The sequence below is a fragment of the Tiliqua scincoides genome, chromosome 3 (assembly GCF_035046505.1).
Source record: "Tiliqua scincoides isolate rTilSci1 chromosome 3, rTilSci1.hap2, whole genome shotgun sequence".
NCBI classification, from domain to species: Eukaryota; Metazoa; Chordata; class Lepidosauria; order Squamata; family Scincidae; genus Tiliqua; species Tiliqua scincoides.
The window spans coordinates 46487374-46491813 of record NC_089823.1 but is presented as its reverse complement, the minus strand read 5'-3'; the positions used below and the strand labels follow the sequence as shown (position 1 = coordinate 46491813).

At 41.9% G+C, this 4440-nt stretch overlaps 1 pseudogene; it reads left to right on the top strand.

Annotated features, from left to right (window-relative positions):
* Positions 1-2234: 2234 nt before the first annotated feature.
* LOC136646596 (5S ribosomal RNA) lies at positions 2235-2351 on the top strand (annotated as a pseudogene).
* The last annotated feature ends 2089 nt before the right edge of the window (positions 2352-4440 follow it).

Sequence of the window (4440 nt, the reverse complement as noted above, 5' to 3'; positions counted from 1 at the left end):
TAATACCAGCAGCACACTACCCTTCCCACTTTGTCATATATTCTGTAGAAACACAAATGCAAACAATTCAAATTGTCTGCTATTTCCTGCATCTCACCAGCCAAATCCCCGGAATCCAAAATGAAGATTGTGGAAATAAAATGGGAAAGAGAAGGAAAATGCATTCTCCCAATCTGGTGTTCTGTATGTGCAGGTAATAACTGCAATAGTTTCTATCTCTGCCCAGCTTGATAATAAACCTAGGAATAGCTTCAGTCTTCAAATCACAGTGTTTGCTCAAGTTAATGACATTGCGGCACAACTGTTACCATCCGCAATTACATTTTACGCCAAGGATTGCTTCAATTGTGCCTTCTAATTCTAGTACTTGAAGTTTATTCTATGTTTATTGACAGATCCACCACTCACTCTTCCACAGATGTTCCCTGCCTTTATAACCTATATAAAAAGAAAGATCTGTGCTAATAAGTAATTAGATCGTAGCATACAAGAAGAGCATCTGATAGACTTGGTAACACAGATGTAGGAGCTTTGTGACTCTATCAGAGCCACCAGAGCTCTGACTACTGAACTTTCTTGGATCCAGCCAGGGCCTTCCAGCTATAAATCCATGCAGAATACATACACACCCCATTAGTACTACAGGAACTTTACATATTCTCAGAAAATAAAATACGTGTCCAGAAACAAACATAGCTGCAGTAAAATGCATCATCAGAGAGCTGGCAATAAGACTGTCAGCATGTAACAAGCTTATTAAGTACAGGGGTTTTATGGCAAATAGATAAATTATAAAGGTACAGGCCTACACAAGTTAAGGCTCTGTCAGAAATCCTGTAAAACAAAAATAATAATCGTCTCCAACCTGCAATAAAAGGGTGAGCAACAGTGATAGACAATGCACAATATCACTAAGACCATGGATTTATGAGCAAGAAAGGCAATAAAAACAAGAAAATATAATTTAATTCCAATAGGAGACATCTAGAGCAATAAATTGACTGGCAGACCCTACTCACAAGTGAAAATACCTTAGAGTTTCAATCACTGCATGGAAATCATGATGAAAAACACTTGAGCTGAACTGAGCCTGATTTAACAATCAGGGTGCTTATACACATTTATGCAACACAGTGGTCTGTGCAAGGTGCATTGCATGTGCACCTGTATATGAGCTTCTGTAGGTTAGCTCTGATGTAGCCAATCATCTACTGAACAAGGAGCAGAAAAATGGTGCCTTCGTTTAGTTTTCCCACTAACACACAGTTGATTCACACTATAAAGAAGGGGATTTCACTACTAGTTTGTTAAGATGTACATGTTTACCAAAATATAACCATCTGTGCAGCCCACATCATGGATTGAATTTTTTTTTTTTACCCCACACGCAATCTTTTTATGCACTTCAAGTACCAAGATAATTTGTATGAAAACCTGCTCTTGCATGTGGACTAGCCTTTCTGGACTGGAGCAAAAGTCCTTAGTATTTAATCAATTCTCACATTATGTCTGGATATAGCAAAGGTATCACAAGATGGTTTTCCCACATTAATTGTGCAGCGGAATATGCTGAAGTGAGTCCTCACATGGTCAAAACTAGTATTTAGCACACTAGAGCAAACCTTTGTATTCAGTAGGCTCACTTGGAGGTGGACAGATATTTTAACAATTCATTATATACACTGGAAACAATCAACAGGTGTACCTGTGAACAAGAAAAGCAACAATACAGAAAGCCAAATTAAGGCTAGTTTAACTGCTTTGTGTATTTCCTGCACCTGCACATTCAATGCAACACTTTCATTGGCTAGAAATGCTCATTCATCTAAAAAAAAATGGTTCTCTCTGGGTTTCTATCCCATGTTAACCACATTCACACATGGATGAAGACAGCAAAGAGAAGCTGAAAGTCACTTTTCATGTGTGATCATGTGTGAAAATGGCAGAGGACTGGTTTATGCTGTAAAGCCCTTAGTAATTTGGAGGCTTTTAATATATAATTTAAAGAATCAAGAGTGCACACGTTTAATATTTATTAAATAAAAACATTTAGCTGCTGCAAAAGATTGAGAGGAGATACAGAGCAAAGAGTTCTTCTAACACAGCTATTGATGCAGTATATGTCCAATAGAGAAATTCTAGAAAAAGGAGTATGATACTGCCATCTGTTGGTCATTTAAAATGACCATCCTTTACTGAGAGTGGAGGGGTGGGAGGCAGTCATTCATAAACTTTTATGCAACTGTTACCCTGCACATGCCCAATCTTGTCTGATCTTGGAAGCTAAGCAGGGTCAGGCCTGGTTAGTACTTGGATGGGAGACCACCAGGGAATACCGGGTGCTGTAGGCTTATACCATAGTCTTTCGAGACTGAAGGTTGCCAACCATGCTCTGGCAGAATTTGGCATTGTTTCACAAACGTCAACAGAATTATAGCTGTAGTCTCTTTTTGAAACATCAAACAGGTATTCACTTTCCCAATGAATTCATCATTTTATAAAATTCCCTATCTGAAATATAGTGAATTGGTGGAGTAATTATCACTGTCCTCTTAATTGTTCCTATTATTATGTATATGGTCCATGGCTTCAGTTTTGCAACTAGCAATCTAATTAAGGGCCCAATCCTATCCAACTTTCCAGCTGCAATGCAGCAGCAAAGTAAAAGAACAAACATTCTGTTACATTGAGGTTTCCATGACTGTCCCTCCCCCCCCCCCAGCTACATCAGTGCTGGATAGGATTGGGTCCTAAATCTGTATTGTACAGGTTATCTCTCCCATAGGCCATCTTCTGATTATTGTAAACTCTGGTGCTTTTTCTGTCATTCCCGAATTATCTATCACTCTCTTTTGTTTTGCTTACCATCCTGACTAACAAGAATTCTTCTGTATAACTCAAAAGCTTGCTCGTGACTTTGGGACACAGTTGAAATTTATTTAGTACTAAATACAGTAAAGGCTAAATACAGGGATACTGTATTTCGTACTAAATACAGGGACACTGACTTTCAACTCGCATCATCCTCTGAGCCATCCCTTCTACATGTTATGTTTAAGTTCACACATAACATTGCACCTCTGTTCATGCAGTGGCACTACTAGGGTTTGCATCACCCAGTGTGGGAGGCCAGCATGTCACTCCCATGCAGTGGGTGGAGCAATGACACAGGTGGTGGGCATGGTGATGTACCATTGCCCCACCCTGCTAGTTTTTTGGCTATGCCTTTTGATAGAATATTTCAATGTGGTTTTTTCATTGCATTCTGCTATAAATTACGCATCAGATGGTATATAAAATGATGGTATTGTTCCTACAAACTGTGATTTTAGCTATTTTGGTCACTAGTGCGTGTCACCCGGTGTGGCTGGCACCCCTAGCAATGCCACTGTGTACATGCATGTGTTTTTCTGTGATATATTATACGGGTTTATTTGCAAGGCAACACAGGAACTGAAATCCTCAAAAAATGCAGAGCACAGATTGCATATACTTATGTGTGTTCATTGACCATAACATGTGAATAACTATGCACATACAGATCAACAGTCATGCATAACCTAATTTCAAGTGTGTTGAATGTAATAAAATAATCAGAGTCCAATCCTCAGCTCTGCGCGCTGGCTTACAGCCGGTGCGCACTGTTGCAAACACGCTGTAAGGCATGTTTGCGAGCCCTAATGCTGGACGAGCGCCCGTGCTAGCCCAGCGCTGGCTGGCACTGGGCAAGTGCCTGTGCTAGACCGGTGCTAGCTGGCACTGGGCTAACGCCGGGTGGGCACCTGGCCTCCGCCGCTTGGCGGTCACATGGACTGCCGAGCAACAGAGAGGAAAGCAGGGGCATGGGGGGGCGGTGGGGAGGAAGTGTTCTGGGGAGGGGGGAGGCGGGTAGAGGGCAGAGAGAGGGTGGGGGAGGTGTGCTGGGGGAGGGAGGGAGGCAGGAACGGTGGAGTGACTCTTCACCAGATTCTGAGCCTCTGTGTTGGACTTCCGGCCTGACATGAAGGCTTTTACCTTACTGTGGGGCTATACCTGAGGGAAGGGGACAAAAGTCCCCTTCCCCTGAAGTGCCACCCACAGCTGCCTTGGGTGCGCAGGATGTGGCAGCAGCCATTTTCAGTGCCGTCGCAGCTGCGCACCCTGGGCAGCTCAGTATTGGGCTCTCAGACCTTAAACTTGAATTTAGAAGTCATTTTTCTAAAATTACATATTGTTCAAGTTAGCTCTAAGTATAAGAATTTCAGCAAAAGTACTGTTCATGCATATTTTGTATTGCATTCATTCTAGAAAGAATGTTTGTTCCTCTGGGATGGCATTATTTAACTGTTGGTCACCACAGATTTCCATAGGGAGTGCAGGTCATACAACTGGGGATATCTGTTACCTTAATGCCCTCCTACAAAGTTCCTGGAGGCATCTGGCTGGCCACTGCTGGAAATA